General features: G+C 40.7%; 1 protein-coding gene across 9 annotated transcripts in view; it reads left to right on the forward strand.

Moving 5' to 3' along the window:
• The first annotated feature begins 4,856 nt into the window (after positions 1-4,856).
• The window catches only part of ERC2 (ELKS/RAB6-interacting/CAST family member 2), a 1,069,021-nt gene continuing 1,049,991 nt past the window's right edge, over positions 4,857-23,886 (forward strand). For 6 of the 9 annotated variants that reach the window (XM_079116398.1, XM_079116395.1, XM_079116399.1 and 3 more), the window contains exon 1: positions 4,857-5,049. The gene's annotated coding sequence lies outside the window, so the exon portion shown is untranslated. The remainder of the gene's footprint in view (positions 5,050-23,886) is intronic. The other 3 variants (XM_079116401.1, XM_079116402.1, XM_079116403.1) reach the window with 1 other exon arrangement.

Below are 23,886 nucleotides of genomic sequence, written 5' to 3' on the forward strand. Positions count from 1 at the left end.
GTATCTGTAGATTCTTTTCTTGGGGGCTTCCAAAAGTCCAATTGTTCTTGAAAAAACAGCCATCTTATAAGCCCCTCCTAATTTTACAGCTCTTATCATAATTTAAAATGTGCTAATGAACTACCTCCAAGTAGCCATGCCAGGAAGGAGGAAGGAAGAGGGGCCTAAGTGATAGGCAGCAGGTCATGGAAAATACCATATAGAAACGGGCACAGCCAGGCTCAGGGCTCACATGGCCATCTGCAGCTTCTTTCTAGAGGCAGAATGAAGAATTCCAAGGACTGTAACAACAGCTACTTATGAGGCTTCTCCTAGGTTTGTGGGCCATATTTGGCCATTGAACTCTAGTAGACTGAAGGGAAGGGCTTGTCCACTGGCTTTTCAGTTCAGACAGACTTGTGGCTGCAAGAAAGAGAAACACACTCAAGCTATCTGTAGGGGCAAGACAAAAACAAAAACAAAAAAGAAATTACCGCCGCCCCCCCCCCCCAAAAAAAAAAAAAAACATATATTTATTGAGAAGACCCAGTAGTCTCTCATAGAAACAAGGGACAAAGGTGACCAGACTTCATGAGTAGCCGGAATCTGAAAATGGAAGGTTACTTGAAACCAAGAAACTAAATAAATTGCCATCATTTTAAATAATATTGACATTTGAGCAACATTTTTATAGGACCCTGAAAGATTTCAGATGTATAGAAAACCAGAAGTTGGCAATGAATAATGTTTAATCATAAATGTCTACAAAATATAACTTTATGATTTTTCATATTTACAAACATTTCCTTTCATTTGAAACAATTACAGGTGAAAGTATCTTCTTACCTCATAATAATCCCTGAGTATGCTTGATGATTATGGACAAATCATAGTCACAAGTGAATAAAATAAATTACCCTTGGTAAAACAATTTAAAATGCAAAGTTAAAAACGTTTTCAAAAATTTTCACTGCTGGGTGCAATGGTGCATGCCTGTAATCCCAGCAGCTCAGGACACTAAAGCAGGAGGATCACGAGTTCAAAGCCAGCCTCAGCAATTTAGTGAAGCCCTAAGCAATTTAGTGAGATGCTGTCTCTAATTAAAATATAAAAAAGGTCTGGGGATGTGACTCAGTGGTTGAGTGCTCCTGGGTTCAGTCCCTAGTACCAAAACTTTCACTGAAGAAAAGGATTTATTTTTGTGGATTTTGATATGGTTGCTATATGCTTAGGGACTACAAAGGTCTTGACACATTCCTGGCAAAAAGAATCTGATTGGCTTCATTTAGTCAGTAGGTTGGTTTCCTCAGGGTCAAGTGGTTATTTCTGATCCAATTAACTGTGGTAGTGGTGGGTCAGCTTATTGGGCATTTTTTAATGGCAGCCAAATGATATTTCTTTTGAACTAAATCTACTATATTGAGACTTATGCTAATGACCCCATGCCTAAGGACAGGTAATTGTGAGTTGTTTAGGAAATTTGTTTCCCATTCACTATATTCTTCCTGTGGACACTAATGACTGTTCTGGAATGCTCAGGACTATTTATCAAATGTGATGACTGCCATAGACTGTCTTCATCATGTATCTGTCATCTGGCCTCAAAGCACATTGAAGCAGCCATCTTCTGGATATCTCTACTACATGGCCCTGAAATCTCCAGTCCTAAAAGTCCCAAACTGAACCCAAAAACTGTTAATAGATTTCCCATAAAATCTATACTTTTTAAAATAAAACTACACTTCCCACCCCCTACCTTTATTTCCCAGCTTAGTGAAGGGCACACAGTCCATCCAAATTTGTCCAAATCAGACTCCTGGGAGCATTCTGGACTGTCTTCTCTTGTCCCATAGCCAATCACACATGAATTTCAGTTGATTTCACCTTGTTGGTTGTGGAGCCAGATTGCCTGGCTTCAAATTTTGGTGTTTTACCTTCATAGTTGAGTGTCCTTGGTAAGTTACTTTTCCACCTTGTGCTTGAGTAGTCTTCCTTTGTAAAGTAGGCATAATAATGGTGCCTTACAGGGTGACTGTGAGGAATAAGTAAATTAATACACATAACCTACTTAGAACAGGACCTGGCACATAATACAGGCTATGCAAGTATTTGTTCTTTTTTGCCATTACTGGATTCAAAATCAATGCAGAAAACCTATAACAAACAGAGACCAAAAAAAAAAAAGGAAGGAAGAAAGGAAGACAGAAAAAGATTGTTGTTTGTTTTATAACCCTGTATCATTGTGTAATAAGAACAGTTATTTCCAATCAGCGCTCCGTTCCAGGGCCACCAAGACATCATATTCCCTCCCAGGTTTATAAAGGTTGACAAAGATGGGAAAACTTATTGAACAAGCCACTTTATATATAGCCATGTTTTTTCATTGTAGAACCTATTAACTTTTCTGCTTGTTTTAAAAAAACAACATGTAAGGATATACAGTTTTCCTTTTGCTTCAGGCTCTGAAGTGGTGGGGCTCAGGATAAGGCAGAGCTGTCAGAACCAGCTGATGTGTGGATGTGCGGGATAAGAAAAGGAGGAATTACCATGGGCTTGTGCAACTGGATGAAGGGTGATGTCGATAACTTGATGTGTGACCCTGGGAGAGAAGAGGCTTGGTGCATAAAAACAGAGTTGTGTTTCTGACAAATTAAGTTTGAGAGGCTGGTTAGAGACTCACATTGGGATGTCAAGTAAGCTGTTGGACTGTCAAGTCTTTGGGTTCTTTAGAAACATGGCTATCTACTCTCTGCTGACCAGCTTCCTGGGCAAGGGTTTTGGATGTTACCTCCAGGTAGCTTTGTCATCATGGTTTTGGGTGACATAGTCTGGGGGTAAGATCTTAGAATAACTATTTATTAGCTTTTTGAGGGATGCCTGTGTGTTTGTATGTATTTTAACATATAGTTAGATAATGTTACCTGGAAGAGATCTTAAGATCCTTCAACTTTTCAGTTTTTCATATGAGAAACAAAGTCGCAGAGGGGATAAAGATGACTTCCTTAAGATCTCTAAAACTCCCAGTCCTCATTCTACTACATAAAGTTGCTCTGTATTCAAAGTGAGTATTCTTAACTTTTTCTGGGTCAAGGACCCAATTGAAAGAAAGCTCTTGGAAACCATCAATCTTTGTCCTGTGGCATGTATATATGTATAATAGGTACTCCTCTTTTTTTCAGTACTGGGGATTGAAATCAGCCTCACGCATATTAGGCAAGCACTCTACCACTGAGCTACATCCCTACCCTTTGTGTGTGTGTAAATAAAACATTGTTCCTTTGAATCCAAGAATTCTTGTTCAGAATGCATGGATCAAGAAAAAGAGAAAGAGTGGCCAACAAGAGTGAACCTTGGGTACTGTGTGTAAATAAATTTGTAACAGTCAATTTGGATATGTTATCTGAAATTTTCTGAAAGATAGTAAACATTTTAAGAGTTTTTGTGAAGGAAGTGCAGAGGACCTAAGTGCCCACACATAAAACATGTTGGTCACATGGTATTTTAGGAATTCTCAAAAGAGTCTCAACAAGGTTCTTACATGTAACAAGCCTTTTGAACCTAGGCTGCAAAGGACATACATGGAAACTAACCACAATAGATGTAGTTAGGATTTGCCCCTGAAGCATCACAGGTCTGAAGAATGAGTGCTGATTTGTTAGTGATGGAAAGAAAGAAGAGGATGAGGGCAAAAAGGGTTGAGGGCACGAGTGTGAGTGTATGAAAACCCTTAAATATCATGAGTATAAAAAGAAGGCAGAAGGAACACGGATTTGGGCTGGAACAGGAAGGCATCCCTTTCAGAATCCAATTCCTGAGCAGGGTCATTTAATATTTGAATTCACACCAGGGAAGAGAAGGAGTCATCCCCTAGTGACTGAACTAATTTCATACTAATTTCTCCGCTCACCCAAACATCCCATGTTTTGCTTTATTTGTCTGAGCTTCCCAGCAGGAGGCATTTAGATCTGGCCATGAAATTGCTCGAAGCAGACTCATCAGGACAGAAAGGAAATCACTGCTGTGTCCTGCAAATTGACTACTCAGAGAGAGACCAAGTTTGGAGATGCCCATGAGGTTTCCCAGTTTCCCCCCAATATAAAATGGCAGCAACTGGAGCTCCAGACTTCTAGAGTGGAAGCTTTTTCCAAGAAAAAAACTTGCTCAAATCCTCCTGCCCATTACATTGAAGGGCGTGTGAGAGTTGCGGGAATTTCTACCTTAAGTGAGACAACCTGCGCACACTGCAGGACGCAGAAGAGGCACCCAATGTATATGATGAATATGGTCTTTGCTATTCTCTTCTCCATCTTCCAATCTCTCTCCTTTCCTTGAGCGAACAAAAAAGTAAAAATCTTATAGGATCCTTTCATTCTCCTAAGGACCATTAAACTGGTGGGACGTCGGGTCCCTGGGGACGGGAACCCCGATCCCCAGCTCTAAAGCTTGCCTTAAAAGACAAGTGCTGTACCCGTTCCCTCTGCTCCCTGTCGCCAAAGCTACCTGACAAGTTCCAGAAGTGCCTGGCTGTTTTCGAAGGGGGGTATCTGGGGTGGGGCGTCTAGGACAGAAGATGAGGGTCAGGTGTCTCGCGACGGTGGCATGCAAGGAGGAGGGCCCGCCGAGACCCCGCCGCTCCCACTCTGCCCCGGCTAGGCGCTCTCTGCTGCCCCCCGCGGAGGCGCCCAGGCCCCGGCCCGGGCCCCCCCAGCGGCTCCTCGGGAATGCTGGGAATGTGAGTCAGGGCCTCCGCGAGCGAGGGAGTGCGCCGGCCGGCCGGGCGGGGGCCCGGTGGAGCGCAGCGCCTGGCAGCGCCGCGCGAGCGCGCGTCTCGGGACTGCGGCGGGTGCCGCCCCCTCGGCCGCCGGCCCCGCCCGGCCCCGGCCCCGGCCCTCGGAGCGGTGTCCTCCTCCTTCCCTCCCGCCCTCCAGCTCCCCGGCCCGCTCCTCCTCCTCCCGCTCTTGATCGCTCCGGCTCCGGCGCCGACTTCGGCTCCTCCCGGCCGCCCGGGGCCGAGGCGACGTGAGGTTGTAAAAATCCATGTGGGACGGCCCCGGGGCGAGCATCGCAAAGGTGAGACGCCGGCGCCGGGGCCGCCCGGTGCCTGGCTCCCTCGGGGCGCCCTGCCGGGCATCCCTCGTGCCGGGTTCCCCTCGCTCGTGGGGAGCTGCAATGCGTTATCAGGGGAGCCGAGGGGTGAACCATCCGCCTCCACTGGGGCTTTCTTGGGCGGGGGAAGGGTTGGGCGGCCTAAGGGCGGATTTGCCTTGATGTATAAACCCCCGGATTGGAACAAGTGCACGGTTTCCTCCGGCGCGCGGGCGGCCCGGGCCACCTCCTGCAGTCCCTCTCCGGCAGCCACCCTCACTGCCATCGCCTTTCTTTTCTCCAGATCCCCCTCTTTTCCTGGCTTGCCCTCTTGCCTCGAGAGGTGGGGTGTTCACAGGGGCAGGGGGCTCGCGGAACCCCAAGCAGAAACAAAGTGGAGGAAGGAGGGTCCCCAGCCCAGGGGGTGGGGTCCTTTAGCTGTCTGGGTGGGCTCTGAGGGGAGCAGGTTAAAAAAAAAATCCGTGTCAGGAAAAATGAAGCCGGGTTTATTGGGGAGGGGTAGAGGTGGTGGTGTATGAAAAGAAATACGATGTGAAATTAAATTGGACAGCACTCCTTCCCTTCCTCTACCCATCTCTTAATTATACAAGAAAATGGGTACTTTTTTTTTTTTTTTTTTTTAATTACTGTCCGAGCCTTTGAAAGATCATTTTAGGACAGTGAAGATTAAGGGTTGCTTTGGGGCGGGATAATAAAATAGCGCTCGTAAACTCTCTGTTCAGCCTTGCCTTATTTATTTTGTACTTAAGGGTCTCTGTTCTCCTTGCCAGAGAGGGAGGGTCTTCTCTGCTAGGAGAGGATCGATTTTAGGCGGCTACCTGCCTTTGCTGGATGAAAGGCAATTTACTCCCGGAGCAGTGAATTGTCAGTTCCCTCTGTGATTGACAGCTACACCTGCCACTTATGTGGGTGGAATGGGGACCGGTGGCACCCCAAGAGCCAATCAATGCTTGGGAGAGGAGGGCTACTCCCACTTGTCTTGGTTAGTTTCCTGGTTGGCTCTTTAAAATCAGTGGTTTTACTTAACCATTGGTTTCTACCAGGTATGGGGCTCCAGCTGTGAGAGGCAGACAAGCGGGAAGAAAACTCTTCGAAATGGGCTTAGAAGCAAGTATGTTTGATCTCTGTTCTCTTGTCCAACCTTCCCCCCGACCCCGGTTATTAGTTGTAGTAGTTGGGGATGCTGAGGCCACTGCCTTGCAAAGGAAATGAATCTGTGTAAAGAATGAAATGGGAAGGGGTAATGGGGCTTAGAATTGTCACCCCTTTCGCCAGAATTGCAGTCTTCTTTATAAGAGACACCATTTACTGTTGAGCTATCTGGGAAAAGGGTGTGGCACTTTGTCTCCTATGGTCACTCTTGTCCTTGTAAAGTCACATTGTTTCTGAGGGTACAGTACATAGCCCTTAACTCTATTGGATGGATTATAAGGTGTTTTTGAAGCAGGCAAATGCTCTGTATTAGTGTCAATATGAACAGAAGGGAATTTTTTTTTTTTTTTTTTTTTTAGTTTTGACAGTGTAACACAACTTAGGGGAGTGAGTGCTGCCTTGTTCTCTTTTGCGGGGTGTCAGTTTGGAGGTGACTCTGGGGTCAAGACATTCTTTCTGGAGGGTAGAAGAGTTTGCCTTTTTCTAATGTGAGCCATCTTGTCCATTTGCTTCTGTGCTCTAATAAAAGCCTTTCACATTTTGGAGGGGGAGGGGGTATGGATAGTGATGGAGTCATGGCTCTCACCAGCTAGACTTTCAGGGTTAGATGAACTGTGGCAGAAGGAACAGATCCTTCTCAACTATCTCATAGTGAAAGACTGACTTTTCAACACCCTGCTCCCTGAATTTGTTAGAAAAATTACTAGTTGATCTAGAGAACTGTCACCTTATAGAAGCTATACCTGGATATGAAGGTAAAGCTGTGAATTTAGCATTTCATGAGCAGATCGTGAACCAGAATGCTCTGATTAGGATGGTCTTCATGTAGAAGCCAGGTTTGTCAAGGCAGTATTACTATTACTACTAATATTATTATAATTGCATATGCTGTTGCTTCACTGAGAACTTTATGTCTATTACCTTTTTCTAACTTTGCAGAGTCCCTCCAAGATATTACAGTTACTATCCCTAAACTATAGATGTGGAAATTAAAAGTAAGTACCTTGCCATAATTTAGTGTGAGAGTAGAACTTGGTCCAGGTTTGTCTGACCCAGAGACTGTGACCTTGCTGTGGCCTTGAATTAAAATTTTAATTGTGTGGTCTGCATGTGTCCAGTCTGAAGTGTAGACTCTCCCAACATGCACAGAGCCTACCTGTGAGAAGCCCACTGCAGTGTTGATGGTCCTTGTACCTGCCTGTTCATCTTTCCATTCCTAGGTGTTGTTTTTGCCAATAGGCAAATTTAGGAACTTTGTGTATTATATATCCCTATTAAAGCAGTTTTGGCCCAATGGAAATTTAGTTCCAAACTTGATGATGACTTAAAAAGGGTAAAACAAAATAAAATCCTCACTCTTTTATTTTTCTTGATACCTTAAATTTCCAGTTGGGAGTCTGAATAGATCTTGGTTGAATAAATGTGCTTAACATCAGTCTCTTGACCCCTCTCTCCACAGCATTAGAGTTTCATTTTTTTCTTTCACTTACAAAGTAATCCTTTTTTCATTAGTGATTAGATATTCTTATTTTTAAAATCATTCTGTTAAAATAGTCTGGCTCTCTTTTGCGTGTTGGAAAACCATAGACTTAAGCCTCATCAGTTCCATCTTATTGATAAAACTCAATGGTGGAGGTTTGTTAGAAGAAGTCTCCTAAAAATGAATTAGGTGAATAGGGTCGGAGTCCTCAAAATAGTCTTTGACTTTGGTTAGGTTGACTTGTGTACAATTTGCATTTTTGCTTTAGCCTTTTTAAAAAAATCGGCTAACAAATTTGACTGTTCCATGGAATACCTACTTGCCAGCCCACAGCCAATAGAATTTCAGCAATGTTTATGTTGTTTCTTGATTTTTATTCAGTACTGGGGATTAAACCCAGGGATGCGCTACCACTGAGCTATATCCCCATCTCTTTTTGTTTTTTATTTTGAGGCAGGGTCTTGCTGAGTTACAGAGGCTGGCCTCCAACTTGTCAATTTCCTGCCTTAGCCTCCTTAGAACTGAGTGCTACTACAATCAGCTCTTCTTTGATATTTTGTTGCAATGTTCCTTATTTTAGCAGATAGTGGAACAAATGGAAAGCAGAGAATCACTGATATTAATGATAATGTAGGTCCTATAAACTTAAAACAGTTGATCCAAAGATAGATATTATTGGGTGTGCCAAAAATGGAGATTCTTCAGCTTGTTCTTTCTTAGGTGAAGGAAAAAAATGAATGAACGTTGATATGTTAAAATATATCAAGTGGTAAAGATATATTGATCAACTTTGGCAGTACAACAGAAACCCCCAATTTGCAGCAACAGGTATTTATTTTCATACTCAAGAGTTTTCAGGTTGATCTAGGGTGGACTTCTTGGGATGGCTCTGCTGCAGGCTGTAGTTTGGGTTCCAGTCGGTCCCATATGTGCTCTGGGGCCCAGGCTAAAAGGGTAGCAGCTACATGGGGCATGCCCTTCTTATGTCAGGTCATGGAGTCAAGAGCAAAGGCAAACCACACAAGCAAATGTCCCTTCCACTGACAATTTTTTTGTGTGTGTGTGCAAAGCAAGTCACATGGGGAAGCTTAACATCTGTGGGTAAAAGTGGATTACTCATAGAAGGGAGGGAATATTTGATAAACTACATTTTAGACTCCCATAGTGGATACAAAGTGCAGTGTCATTAGAGAATTTTGTCATTTTTCTCCTTTTTGGAGAATGCGGTCTTCATCTTCTTACTCCCACACCTAGTTTTATGATATATAAATATAGTGTTTAACATTTGCATTTCAGGAACAAACCATATTTGATTCTAGAGGACTGACTATAAAAGCAGGTATGTGTATACACATGAATTACTGAAATTATTAAGGGACTATTTGTTAGAATCTACTGTGTCGCAAGAGATAATGTTCAATGCAGGGTGAACACAGAGTTTTAATCTTACGTTATGATTAAATCTTACGTTATGTTATGGAACTCATTGAGAGTAGTTATAAAGAAAGACTTCTTGGGTAAAATGGCATTTTCTTGGATTCTGATGCAGTGAGAGGTTTGGAGATGCAGATCCAGCAGTGAATACAATAGAAATATAAAGAGCATGTACAGATATAATGAATTAGTCCATTTGACCAGAGGCAAGAAAGGTGAAAAACAACAATAATACCTATTATAATAATAGTAGTAGTATTTATAGCTTAACGTTTATTGAGTAGTTAAGGCACTGGGCTTAGCACTTTCCATAAAATATCTAATTTAATGTGGGGGTAGACATTGTTAATTGCCTACCTAATATTCATTCTCTCCTTTTTTACTAAAAGCACCTCAGTGTTATTTGAAGTGGGAATATGACTACTTCCTCTTCCCAGACTCCTTAGAAGTAATTTAGAATGGACATGAGACTGAGTTCTGATGATGATATAAGTGGAAACTGTTGGGTGAAGCCTTTCCTGAAAGCTTTATGAGGAAGGAAGAGACACTTGGATGGTACACTCTTGCTTTTGGCCCCTATTTGCTTGTGAGAACATAGGCACAATGCCTGGATTGGCACAGCCAGCTACATCAATGAAGATAAAACCATGTGTTAAAAATGGCAAAACCAGCCAGGGGTAGTGGTGCAAGCCTGTAATAATCTTAGTAGCTCAGGAGACTGAGGCAGGAGGATCTTGAGTTCAAAGCCAGCCTCAGCAAAAGTGAGGCCCTAAGCAACTCAGTGAGAGCCTATCTCTAAATAAAATACAAAATAGGGCTGGGGATGTGGCTCAGTGCCCCTGAGTTCAATCCCCAGTACCAAAAACAAACAAACAAAAGAACTGGCAAAGCCAATTGTGCCTGTAATCCCAGCTATTTGGGAGGCTGAGGCAGGAGAATGCCAAGTGTGAGACAAACTTCTGTAGTATGACTCTGTTGCAAAATTAAAGAAAAAGAACTGGAGATGTAGCTCAGTTGTAGAGTGTACATGTGTAAGGTCCTGGGTCCAATCCCCAGCATGATCTGGGGGTGGTGGGGAGAGGGGGCAAAAGTGGAGCTTGGAAGGATCTTGGTCTTGATGACATTTTTCACTCATAGTACCACCCTACACTGCCTTGCTTGTATTTCTTGTTGCATGAAATAAAAAGACTTAGCTCTAAGCCACTAGTTTTTACATGCAGTGAAGCTCACTCCTTACTGATAACAAACTTTCTCAAGGGCCTTTCAAAGTAGATGCTCTCATGCTATTTAATAAGTGAGAATAAAACCCAAAGAGGTTAAGGAAATTGCCCCACGAATTGCGAATCACGTTGGGATTCAAGGCAATGTCATTTTGACTTTTAAGTTCCTCATCCTGCCTTTGGCTGGGCAAGATAAGTACCATAGTGGAAATGATGTTGGCAAAGTAGGTTAAAGTAAGATTAAGGAGACAACTGAGTTCCATGTTGAAATATTGGAGCTTGATTTCATGGGCTAGAGACTGGAGGCTGGGAGACCAGTGAGACTTAAGTACATGATATGCTCAAGTGTGAGTGACAGTGGAAGGAAAACTGGCCACAAAGCAAGACCTGGGAACAGCAGGAGAGAATGGAATTGGATGAACTCAAATCAGAGTTGGCTGTTAACTTATAATCTTCTCAGAATAAAATGAAAGTTTATTGAAGGTTAGTATTAACTTCTACTGATGGCTTCACCTTTGCCAGGAAGTAGAGAATGAGTAATGTAGAGAATTGCTAATGGAATGTGAATCATTATTTAGTGCCTTTTAGGGTGGGGATTTCTGCTCATTGTCAGTACCATTTATTGAGCCATTGATGACCTCATCTGACACAATTTTGGTCTGAGTCTGGCTCCAACATACCAGTTAAAGGTAGAAGAGATGAAGGGTAAAGTCAGAGGATGCTGCAGTGGTTTCTGTCAATGGACTTATTTCTGCTGTCATCCGGTAAACATTCCAGAGCTTTCATGGAGGAAAGGGTACTTTAACTTTCTGGGTCTTACTCCATTTCTCTTTCACCCTCTCCTCTACTTTTGAAAACCTGTACAAAAAAGGATTTGGTCTATATTAGTGGTTTTTAGGTCTGTAGAAATTTTCATCTGCAGAAATTTTGTTTCTTAAATAAAAATTCAGAGCTCAGGTTTATGTTGTCTGAGATGTCTTTATGTTGAGGCCACCTCTCTCAAATGACCCTTACCCTCTTAGGTCTAGCATTCTGTGAACTTTATAGTGGTCCTGATGTTTTACTTGAGCATCCTCTTTAATAAGCACCTTTATTATTCCACAGCTTGTTGTGTCTTAATATCTGTTAATGTTCCCCATAGTCACTTTTTCTTTCATTCCAGGCATATGTTGGAAGTGACTTGTATTGCTTCTATTCTAGAACATTTAATTTCCAGTGTGAGACCATCTAGTGCTCTCTTCTACTGCTGGGATGATCATAGAAGCACAGAGCCCCCATCTGCCTGGGTCCCTGAGTCACTAAGTGAGCAAAGTTTTTAGTCAACTGGAGTTGGATATACAATGTGATCAAGAAAAACAACAACAACAACAACAAAAAAAAACAACAACTGTTGTTTTACCCATGAAGATTTTGTATTGTTTTTGCAGCACTTTTAAATTATCCTTACTGATATCATCTTTTAGCACATCTACTAAACTTTATTTATCTTACTCTTTGTCTTCTAGATAAACCTGACACCTAGGTAACTTGCCCTTGCTTTGTGCTTAGGAAAGCAGCAGGCAGGCAGGCATCTACATCAGTTGTCCATGCAGGTCTCTGTACTAACAGATTATTTTGAATTGAATGGTTAGGCTCAGTAATATTTGCTTTCATGTTTGAAAAAAATACTGAAGATATATTGCACTTTACTTTTTATTAAAAGAAGTCTCTAATGCCCTGTTTCTTTTCTTTCTTCCTTTCTTTTTTTTCAGTACTAGAGATTGAACCCAGGGATGCTCTGCCATTGAGCTACATCTCCAGCCTTTTTAATTTTTTTAAATTTAGAGACAGCATCTTACTAAGTTGCCCAGCTGGTCTCAGACTTGTGATCCTCCTACCTCAGCCTTCTGAGTTGCTGAGATTACAGGTGTGTGCCACCATGCCTGCTTGGCTGTCATGTTGTTTTTTAGGTAATAGAATCTCTGTTGCTTGGAGAGGAATAATCAGTTACCATAACCATGACTACTATTAAGTTAAGTACACATTTCTTGATTTGTGAAGTATTTATGCAGCATCTATTTTGTGATTGGCATGGGGGGGGTAAAGAGGTGAGCTCTAGATAGTTCCTTACTTGGAGCTTATACTCTAGTTACGTCATGGATATGTTTCCTCTGTGTTATGAAGGGCATCAGTTTTTAGTACTTCCTTTGTGTTAAGCACTGTGCTAGGTGATTTATAGGGCTCCTTTTATACTAACTATAATGAGTTATCCATTTTTATAAGTAAGAAAACTGAGGCTCAAAGAATTTGGTAAGTTCCATGAAAACAGGAGCTTTTGCTTTTGCCATATCCCCAGTGCCTACAAGAGTGTTTGACACATAGCACATGTTCAATAAATATTCACTAAGCGAGTGAAGAAATAGAAAAACTTGCTCAAATATTTTAAAATTTAGAGACAGGGTCTCACTAAGTCAGATTTGGCCAGGTGTGGTTGTGTATGCCTGTAATCACAACTACTCCAAGACTAGGATTGCAAGTTCAAGGCCAGCTGGGGCAATTTAGCAAGACCCTGTTCAAAATAAAAATAACAGGATCTGGAGTTGTAGATCAGTGGTATAGTCCCCCTGGATTCAATTCCCAGTACCACAAACGAAACAAAACAACAAAACAAAAAACCATATTTGAACTCATATCTGCCTGACTCTCAAGGCCAATATCCCTAGACAAGGTAGGAGTCGTATAGGGCCTCACAATTGCAACAAAAGTGACCACCAAGCCCCACAGCGCCAAACCCCAAATCACCAGTGTAAACAGATGTCTCGCTCTCACAACTAGGGCTGAGTCTTCTGGGTGATATTCTTCTCACCTGGCCTTAGCTGGTGAAGCCCAAAACCACTTCTTCAAGGACTTAATTGAGTTATATAAAACTGATCAACCCTTTCTTGGGCTGGTTCAGTTTCTACCCCAGGTGAATTTGCTCTACACTTGGCTGACTGAATCCCAGGGCTGTGCTCTAACCTCTTGGGCATTCCTTCTCCACTTACATCTTTCAAAGTTGTTGCTTTCAAGTTCTACTCCCTGTGTTCTTGAACTCTATTGAGTTTGCCAATATGAGTTCAAGTTCATCTTGCTAAGAGCCCAGGAAATCTGTAGTTGCTGGCACCCAGTGGGCACTCAGCAAAATTGAGAGGAGGGAGGAGGGTGAGGGAGGGAGAGGGAAGGAGAGAGAGCCACCAGCACTTTTAGGAAGGAACTAAGTGATTACTTTTTTCCTGGAAATCGATAATGACATTACAGTCCCACAGAATGAGTATGTGTTGAAAGGACATCTTTGGAATACCTTTGTAGATGAAAGACCAGTGGCAATGTTCATAGACACATTATACCAGCAGCTTTACTTTGAATTCTACATTTTGTTCACTTAACTCTTACACTCTTTGTGTGTGTGTGTGTGTGTGTGTGTGTGTGTGTCTGTGTGTGTAGGGGGGTCTGGTAGCATTATTTCTTTTTTCATGCCTTCTGCTTTCCACCCGTGAAGTTAGTCATCATTCTGAATTCAGGGTATGAATGAATTGTAGGCAGCAAAATGCATTCCTCCTAAATGTCTGAGGAGCAAACTATTAATTCAAGGTAACTTCTTAGTGGCTTAGAAGACAAGGGCTTGAATGGGAATTGAGCAATGTGACTGTTCTTTAAGAATGCTCTCAGATCCTTATGCAAACCGTGAGAGACACATTTCTGCTAAAGTGGTATGACTAATTATAGCAAGAAAGAGCAGAGTTTCATAAGAAACAAAGTCCTGCTGTGCACTGCAGTTACTAGTTCTTATGTAGTGAATTTCTCTCTAACAAGGTGGTTGTGGTCAGGGTGGGAGTTCAGCCTCTGTGGATCTGAAGTAATCGAAGGTCTTTGGTGTCTGGGAGCTGCTCTGGGGGTGGTGACCTTCTCTGAGAAGGTGGAGAATTGGGCAGCTCTGCCAGATGTGAGGTTGGGCTAGACCTGTGATCCCTGGGGATTTTCTCAGTGTTACTGGTGGGTATCATACTCCCCTCAGGCTTTCCTGAGTCTGGCTTAAGGCAGAATGGCTATGTTGCCTTCCTGCCAGCTGGCTCCAGCTCACTGTGTCATCACCTTGAGGAGCAAGAACGTGGTTCAAGGAACAGCATCCAAGTACAGCAGAGTTGTTGACTCTTTCTCACATTTGCCTCTCAGGAGAGGGTTTTTGGTTTCTTTCCATCGTCTGGCCATGTGTATGTTTTTTTCCCTTCTAGACTGTGAAGTTCCTTCCTAGACCTTCTTTGTTTCCCATTTTGGATCTTTATACAGCTTTTTCTCAAAGCCTCTGTCTTTGGGAAAACACTAGATTGGGTAGGGAGTGGGGTGAGAGCTTGGCATTCTTTAAAAAAATTAATGTTGGGCTGGGGTTGTAGCTCAGTGGTGGAGTGCTTGCCTGGCATGTGGGAGGTACTGGGTTTGATTCTCAGCACTGCATATAAATAAATGAATAAAATAAAGGTCTATCAATAGCTAAAAACATATATAAAAATAATTTTAAAAAATCAGTGTACCTCTGAATGCATATAAATTGTACATCTTAATGAGTTTCCCTCTGACATTTCCATACGTGCATACATTGTGCTCTGATCATGTCCACCCTCTCTTTTACACCTCCCCCACTTTGCCTTCCATTATAGTCCCAGAGGTTGGCTTTCTTATGGGCACCATGAAAATGGGTCTTGTTTGATGCAGGGTGGATACAAAGGCAATGGAGTTCCAGTGGCTGCCGAATATCAGGTTTGTGAGCACGGAGCAGTTAGGAGGCATGGGCACTCGTGGGGAATTCTTTACCTTTTTTGTTTTTATATGCAGGCTTCAAATATATCGATGGGCCACCTTGAATTCACAACATGAATAGTTGCTTAGAATAACTTCAGAGCAGATTCTTTTGAATACAGGGAGGTAACACTGGCCAGGGGTCAGGAGACCCAAGTTCTTTTTCTGAATTTGTCACTACCTTTCTCCTTATTTGGAATTTCTATTTCTCTAACATTTGGGCCAACTTTCTTCAAAGGCCCTTTATCTATAGTGATATATATATATATATATATATATATATATATGTATATATAAGTTTTTTTTACAAGTTTCTTCATGCAGAGTTTCAACTATCACTTATTAGCTATTTTAACCTAGAAAACAAAAATGGCCTCAGTGTTTTCATGATGAACTTTATTAACAAATAACTAAGCCCATATATAGGTATATATAATGTATATGTAATGTATATATGTGTAGACGTATTCATCATATATGTGTGTGTGCTTGCTTCATCCAGTCCTCCTCTGGGCACAGATGAGGACTGCAAACAGAGCAGATGATTTGGGGTAGCATCAACTGGAGCACCAGAGAAGTAAGCAGGCTATAGCAATGGGTGCTCTCATGGGGAAGCATCAAGGCTGGCATAGAGGACTTAGGACATTTATGGATGAAAGATGAAGGAAGGACTCCTGAGGAGAGGAACATCTAAGGTATCACGGAAAGGGAATTGGAGTTGGCTGAAAATAACAGAGGGAACAGTGTGTGGCCCTGGTCCAAAAGTGAGTGAGAAAATGGGAGATCTGGGGTTTGGAGAGGGGAACATAGGTAGACTTGTAAGGCCAGAGTTTAACTCAGCTGCTGGTGAATGGTGAGAAAAACTGAAGAGAATGACAGGGCCTAAGGACCCCGTGAGCCATTAAGGAGCTGGAGCTTGAGCTGAAGCCTCAAAAGATTTCAAGTAGGGGATTGGCATAATTGGAAACACTGAATTCTCTATTCTCCTTTCGTTCCACTTTTCTGGCAATAATAATTTGCTTTTGGTGCTTCTGTGGAGTCTGAGGCTTGAGTGTGGGTTGAGGAGCTTGAAACTGGAAAGAGTGGGTGACTGGATGACTTGGAGATCGGTAGAAAGGTTGAATATAGCCCTGGAAATCTTACAGTGCCCTTTGTAATTTCATTGCACAAACGCAATTTATGCAACCTTACTAACTTTCAAAGACCATTTTCTAGGTGAGGGTGCTCCTAATCAAATATCTGCTATGGAATTCCACAATACTTGTAGGTTTGGAGAATCTCTCCAAAGACCATCCAGGACCACACTCTCTTCAGTGAGTTTTGAGTAGATCACAGAGAGTATGGATCTTGCTTAAAAATCTTTGCAAATGTTTACAGTTAATGGGTAGAATCAAAATAATGAACTTCATTTGTTAGACTAATGAAGGCAAGTACTTAGAATAATTTATAGTGTACAGAATTTGAAAGTGGCATGAGATAGTTCATAAATGGGAATGGTTTAATAATTCCCTGATGTGTACAAGGTCAGCAATTAGGGGATATAACAGTGTTCAACTGCCCCCCATCTGTACTTGGCTGCCTCTGACTACATTTTTCTGCCTCACATGGTTACACAGCTGAACTGCCTTTCATACATTGCTCTTAATTTCTGTGCCTCAGTTTATGAATCACTATTTTGAACTATTGTATCACAACCAAAGTAGTTCTACTTCAGCAGCATCACCATATTTGTATAGGAGTTTTGTGCAATCACTGGCATAGTTCTTGAATTTTGTCATTATTTTATGAGTGGGAAATGGAAAATGTAGGCCATCATATAGGGAGAAGTATGAAGCTCATAATGTAACTGAGGCAAAGATGGAAACTATTAGACATGCCCAGTCTGGCTGGGGTTTAGTCAGATACTTTGGACTTAATTTGGCCAATTGTATATAGTTTATGAAATATGAACAAAATGGAAAGACTACGTATGTATGAAATATTAGACAAAAAGCCTGGGGATTATGTTGAAGAGCAAGATGTAATTTGGGATTTTAGCATTTATTTGTTTTGGGAAACAGAGCCACTTTTTTAAAACATGTAAGTCTAGTCAATATTTCTTTGCCCAGTTTTTGAAAAAATGCATAATCAGAAAAGCATTTTCTATAGAAGTAGGAGATAGACATTGAACTTATCATCAGTCTTATTTTTTATTAAAAAAATAAAAATAAAACCCAGGGCCTTGTGCATGCTGAGCATGTGTTTTACCACTGAGCTACATCCCTGGACCTCATCATTTTTTTTTTTTTTTTTTTTTTTTTTTTTGTTTGTTTGTTTTTTTTGTGAATTCACCAGAACTAATAACCTATTCCTCTGGTTTCTCAGTCAACATAGGTGATCATTGTGGTAATAAAATTCTCTATGTATTCTGGCAAACAAGAGAAACTAAAGCAAATAAAATGGTACTTGGCAAAGGATACACCTCAATGGAATTTCATGATTCCATGGTTTCGTTTGTTAGAATGATGTACTATGGAACTTGAAAAAGACTAAATGTTTCCTTGTCTTTGCCATAAACCTCAGTGTTATGGTTTAGATCTGCAATGTCTCCTCAAATATCTTTTGTTGAAAGCGTGGTCCCCAACACAGCAAGTTTCATAGGTGGGGCTTTTAGGCAATGATTGGATCACAAATACTTGGACCTCATCAAGTGGTTTAATCCACTGATCACAGAATGAACTACTAGGAGGTGGGACCTAGTTGGAGGAAGTAGGTCTGAAAGAGCATGCTCTGGAAGGGTTCATCTTGTCCCCAGCCCCTTCCACCTGACCCTGTGTCTGCTTCCCAGCTGCTATCAGCTGAGCAGTTTTCCTCTGCTTTGCCTTTCTGCCATCATTTTCTGCCTTGGAGCCAACTGGTCATAATTGAATCCTCTGAAACTATGAGCCAAAATAAATCTTTCCTCCTATAAGTTGTTCTTGTCAGTTATTTTGATCACAGTGATGAAAAACTGAACACCCTTAGTGATGCTAACATAGTGTGCATTTGGAGTCAAAGAGAGGAAGGGATATGAATTACAGTTTGTGAACAGTTAACCTCACAGTTCTCTAATTACCTAGGTCAAGAGAATATGGTGATATTATGTCTGTTCTGAAGGGTCTGGTTAATATCTGGGGAGCTTATCTAATTTCCTTTATGGACCCAGCCAACTTCTAGGCAGAGGATTGAGTTGGATGCAAAAATTCCATTTCATTTTAATGCCTATTGGGGTTAAATGGTGAATGCTAAGTCATGGGAGATTTAATCAGGTAGAAGATGGGAAAAAGTTGGCTCTTGGATTTCTAATCTTTTCCTGCAACTGAGAGACATAATCTATGTTCTGTCAAAATGGCAGATCACTATTGGACCAAAAGTCCATATTATGTGCCTATTCTGAGTCAGGCACTGTGCTAAGCAGTTTCAAGAATTAACTCCTTTAATCTCCACCATGACTTTTTGATCTAAGTTTTACTTTTCTTGGTGAGGAAATTAATGTTCAGAAAAATTAGGAAACTTGCGTAGGTGTCTTAGTTGAGTTTCCTACAGAAGCTGTTCCTGAGACAAGTATTCTAGTATAAGTAATTATTTGGGACATACAGGGGACACTGATGAATGAGGATACAAGACAAGTAAGAGAGGTCAGCCATTAGGTGAGGCATTACTAAGTAATTTGCTGCAGTGGCTACTGGAGTTTAATCCCAGCAGGAAAAGGTGGAGAGAGTGGAAAGCAACCGTCTTAGGATGACCTCACATGACGGGGAAGGGAGTAGGGGTATATACCACTAGTTCATGACAGTTGTTTTTTTTCTTTTATTTTTATGTTTTATTGTGGCAAAATATGCATAACACAAATTACCATTTTAACTATTTTAAATTTTGCCACCATCTACCTCTAGAACTTTCTCATTGTCCCATATGGAAACTCGGTATCCATTAAGTAGCAATGCCCCAAGCACCTTCCTCCAGCCCCTGGAAACACCTATTCTGCTTTATGTCTCTATGAATTTGACTAGCCTGGATACCTTACATAAATGGTATTATACAGTTTTTGTCCTGTTGTGTCTGGTTTATATCACTTAGCATAATGTTTCCAAAAGTCACTCATGTTGTAGCATGCATCAGAGTTTCATTCTTTTTTAAGATTGAATCATAATCCATTTTATGTATATGCCACATTTTCTTCATCCCATCAATAGCTATGGATACGTGCTTTCTTCCCCCATCTTCTGGCTATTTTAAATGACACTGCTATAAACGTTGGTGTATAAATATCTGTCAGCTGTTTTCAAAGGTGGTTAATTGCCTGGTACTTCTGTTCAACCCTTTACAAGGGAAGATTAGCTTCCTAAGTTTCAAAAGAATCCCTTACGCAGAGAGGCTGTATTGGCCATGGAAGTTCTTTGGGGAACTCTAAACTGTTTAAGTCAGAGGGCCATTGGCTGGATATGTATAGTATCTGCTCACAAGGTTCTGACACAAGTAAGTGGAGAAACTGGAATTTGAATCTTGTACCCATGGCCTCAAAACCCATGCTTTTAACTTTTCCATACTGAGCTGCCTTTAGTTAACAAATGTAATAGTGCAGAGATATGACAATGAATGAGACATATTTTTTGCTTTCAAGGAGCTATCATGTCAAATCATCTGTCTTACACAAGGCTCAAGGGAAGTCACTGGCATTATTGGTACAATCAGAAACTCAGAAAGCCCTTATGAGATGGGATCACAGATAGCAGATGCGATGTGTGGTTTCCTTTCTCTTGGCTTCCTATGGTGAAGCTTGCTTGGGCCAGGGGCAGATGGACTCTTCATGGACCTGTCTTCCAGGACACGTACTCATTCATGTGCTAACCATTAGAGTCATGGACTCCAGGCCACGCCCACTGATGCTAGCTGGCATTTACTATTTGCACAGTTTTGTACAACTATATTATCTAAGATAGGATTACTGTACTTTGAGCCTTTTCAACATTGCCTTGATCTTGATGACCGAGCATCAGGAGAACCTAGGAAAGATAAAGAGAACACTCATGAAAGGAGTTAAAATGGTTGGTGCATCTGTGTTTGAAAAGACATTTATAAATGATTTCTACCTCATCTGGAGACCCAGCGTGAAATATTCTGTCCCTGAAAGGATGACTATGACCTAGATTAGTAATGCAGTAAGAGGAAGAAGGAAAAAAAAATGAGGGGTAAGTCAGTGAGAAATGCCATCCTGTATCTTAACCTAAATGTTAAATATTTTTTGTTTTAGTGCTGTATTCATGGTAGCTGAGTGTATTAGTCAGATGTTGTTAGGTATATGAAATTAACAAATGACCTCTAAATCTCAACTCAGTTGTTCCCCTCTCTGAGGTCGTCTGTGGTTCTGTTCTGGGACCCAGGCTGACAGCCTTTCTTGGACAGGCCATCCTCATACTGGAGAAGAACATAATGGTTTACCCACAGTTGTCTGAATATGGTATCAGTCATATCAGCTCACATTTTCTTGGTCCAAACAAGTCACAGGGCCAAGTTCGATGTCAGCAAAGCAAGAGTTCTCTTCCTATGGGAGGGGTGGGTCAGCTAGAGAGGAATGGTGAATATTTTGAAGAATATTTACCACCTTGACCAACATTTTATTTTTGTGTGCGAATTTTCTGGCAAACTTTTTAACTAGCCAGTCTTTTCAGACCCATTGCAAGATGTTGGTGGTAGTATTCCTATTTTACTCATAAGAAAAACAAATTGTACTAAAGGTTTTAATTTAAGAAAGCAACCCAATGAGTCCGCGGTCAATATTGATGATGATGGTGGTTGTACTGAGTACTTATAAGCCTCAGGCATTGTGATAAGCACTTCTCCAGTCACTGATTTAATCATTACACACTTCATTTTTGTAAAGTAGCCATTGTTACACCTGAGGACTTTGTTATTTACTAAGACTCAGAAAAGTCCATTAATTGCTCAAGGTTAAACAGATAGTAAATGTGAGAGTCAGGACACAAGTCTATGGGATGCTCCATCATTTCACCCAGGTTTTTCAAACTTGGATGAGATCCCATTTAAAGAAAATTTCTCATAGAACTCCAGGGTTATCTTAAATTATTGTTATTGTAATGATACTTTAATTATATAAACATAAAGCTTGTGAGACATTTTTTTAAAAAAGCTCTTATGCCTTCATAAAGCTTAAATCAATTTAGAAATTGAGCACACTTCATATTACTAATTCAAATTAACAGCATTAATTTAACTGCATTAACTAAATTGCTGCTTGTAACCAGAATATGATGCTGATTATTCTGGGCGGTTCTTTGGCAGTCAGCTGGTCTACCCTGCTGTGCAATGACTCAATTCTCCCACCATCTCCCCAGCATTCAACTTCCATGCAACTTCCACTCATGCTGAGGAACCTGACCTCCCTTACCTTTCATCCAGTGGGAACACCTCATGTAGAGTCCCCAGTTCATCTTCTTTCATTTCTCATTGATCCAGAGTGATTCCTCAGGGTATGGCTTGGAGCTTATACTTGTGGGGCCTGTCAGCTGTGATGATCAAGAATATACTTATATTGTTTGTTTCCACATTACTGAACTAAAAACAATCCTTGAATTCTCATGAGATTTGCAACTTATTTAAAAAACATGATTGTGGATCTGCCACCTAGCCCCATTTATCACCCAGTTTGAAGCTGGATATTCTTTCTTAAGTGATACTACACTCTGTCATTAATAGGACTCTCTCCATCTGAGGCCACATCTTTTGCTTTCAGAGAGGACTTCATCTATTTCCAATGTCCAGAACAGCTGGCAGCCTTGTACAATAGAGTTGTTAATGAAAACCCAAATAAAGGGGCTCTGACCCCCTTCCAGGTGGAAGAATTTGAGTGTTTGGCATGTTAGAAAACATAATACAGATTCATTCCTGAGAAATATTTATTGAATGGATTCAAACCATGTACCTTAATTTCCCTTTTTATTTATTTTTTTCTTAGATAAACTTATCATTATGCATTCTTGGACAAGAGATTTGGCTTACTTGATGACTTCATATACTAATTGATTCTCATTCACTGTACTTTCATGTCTTCCCTTCCCCACCTTACTGGGGATTGAACTCAAGGGTGCTGTACCACTGAGCCACATCCCCAGCCCTTTTTATTTTTTATTTTGAGACAAGTCGCTGAGGCTGACCTTGAACTTGCAGTTGCCCTGCCTGAGACTCCTGAGTCATTGGGATTATAGGTATGCACCACTGTGCCTAGCAGTAATTTCAGTTTTTAAAGGGTTTTCTGAATACCATTCAGCTCTGTCCACTTAATTCTTGCTAAAGGCTCAATTGTGACTCCTCCGTGGTTATCAGTCATACTCTTCAGAAACCTCGGTTAGGCAATAACATTTATTCTTTCTCTTCTTTCCAGAATACATAGATGAGTGCTTGTTTCTGAAATTTGCACATTTAAGCTATTCTTTAACTCCTGCTGTCAATTGTGGATTTTTTTTTTTTTTGCTTAAAAAAATCATTGCTAAAATTTTCCTTGAGTATGTGATTATGTGTATATTCTCTTTTAGTAAAAAGCTATTTAGACATAATCCCCATATATTATTGTAAATGTAGAAAAATTCTGTGTGATTGGATTTTTAGGGGCAAGAGGATACAGTGGTTCCACCTTTCTGTCATTTTCTCTGGAACATCTGTTAGTTGACAGATTGAAGATTTTTTAGTGTAAAACCCAATAAATCCTGAATATTCTTTATTTTGTAAGTATGCTACAGCTAAAGCTCTGCCAGTTGACATTTCATGTTTGCAGATTAAAAGAAATGCACAGATGTTTTAAAAACGAATCTAAAAACCTTAGTTATTTTTCTCTTCAGTGCAACCAGTTTAATTTGTCCATTTATGAGACTTTATGAGGCAATGAATAATGTTATAATCAGCATATTATATTAACCATAACTGTTATTTTAATTCTGTTTAGCATCTCAAGTTATTTTTACTGCTTATTGTTTGGGTTTTGTTATATTTTTAACTTGGGGATTTAGCTGTGTGCTAGATAACTGTGTTTCTTTAGCAAAAGTTTTTAGGTGTTTCCAATTTTAAATTTAATATTTTGAAATAAATTGATAAGATTTGAAATTTAACAGTTGGTTAATAGAGCAGTTAACTAATACTTAGGTATACCTGGCCCTTGCCTTATAGCATGGAGTATAGTCAGCCTCTTCACTCAAACACTTTGCTGCAAAATATGAGCCAAGGTAGCTGAGCATGTAATCATGCTAAATCTGCACATGGAAAACAGTAATTATAAAATGAGTTTGGGGGAATTGAAGGAGAGAGTAGGGAAGAGAGTAGTGATATGTGCATAGATGTGTTTGACTTACATAGAGCTTTTTGGAGAGTGATGGGAAAGTGTTTTTGAAAATCTTTGTTGAATGGAATTTTTTCCTAATCCATGTCTTTGTGGCATTTAAGGATTAAATTGTTTATTATTGGAACTTTCAGTATCTCTAGATGCATAATATAGTAGCCTGAAGATCTTTCCAGTTTTTTTAAATTGACTGATGTCTTAAGCATTTTAAAATAGTAAATTGAGTTTGATCCAAGATAGTCTGACAAGGCTGAGCTTAGTGAACCGAGAGAATTCCTGAGATAACTTGGAGGTTTAAAACCACTTTGTCATGTTCTGGTAGCCTTGGGCTGATC

Source organism: Sciurus vulgaris, assembly GCF_902686455.1.
Source record: "Sciurus vulgaris genome assembly, chromosome: 16".
In the NCBI taxonomy this organism is placed as follows: Eukaryota; Metazoa; Chordata; class Mammalia; order Rodentia; family Sciuridae; genus Sciurus; species Sciurus vulgaris.